The sequence below is a fragment of the Hippocampus comes genome, unplaced genomic scaffold (assembly GCF_001891065.2).
Source record: "Hippocampus comes isolate QL1 unplaced genomic scaffold, H_comes_QL1_v1.1 C16473210, whole genome shotgun sequence".
Classification (NCBI taxonomy): Eukaryota; Metazoa; Chordata; class Actinopteri; order Syngnathiformes; family Syngnathidae; genus Hippocampus; species Hippocampus comes.
The window spans coordinates 1-456 of record NW_017832568.1 but is presented as its reverse complement, the minus strand read 5'-3'; the positions used below and the strand labels follow the sequence as shown (position 1 = coordinate 456).

The window sequence follows — 456 nt, the reverse complement described above, 5'->3', positions numbered from 1 at the left end:
TCATGTGCAGCGGTGACCACCCCGTGCGTTCCTCCCTGCCGGCACGGCGCCACCTGCAGTCCTCACAATTCCTGCACCTGTCCCGAGGGCACTGCGGGCCTGCGCTGTGAGAGACTGTAAGTATTCAAGGTGTTATGCAATGTCTTATGCATTCTAATGTGTGATGTGAAACTATTTTGTTCTCGTAAAGTCATGTGCGATGTTCTCATTGATGTGTAGGACATGCCCTGTGGTCACCACCGTGGTCAGCATGGCTCGGGCGGTGAGAAAAGCTTTTAAGGAAAGTTACGTTGACCGTTGCGGACCTTTGGGGATTCAGCTTTGCACCAAATACAGGTTTGTATATATGTTGTACATTAGCATATGGAGCACCATCATTTCAATATATCAATAGTTAAATCCTAGCATGACTAATTATAATGTGACGTTGCGTTTGGTTTTGTTTTGTTTTGTTTT

General features: G+C 46.3%; 1 long non-coding RNA gene across 1 annotated transcript; it reads left to right on the top strand.

Moving 5' to 3' along the window:
• Positions 1-9: 9 nt before the first annotated feature.
• LOC109508680 (uncharacterized) lies at positions 10-271 on the top strand. The gene is made up of 2 exons (XR_002166732.1): positions 10-116; positions 220-271. It is a non-coding gene; the product is annotated as an uncharacterized LOC109508680 (long non-coding RNA).
• Positions 272-456: the final 185 nt, after the last annotated feature.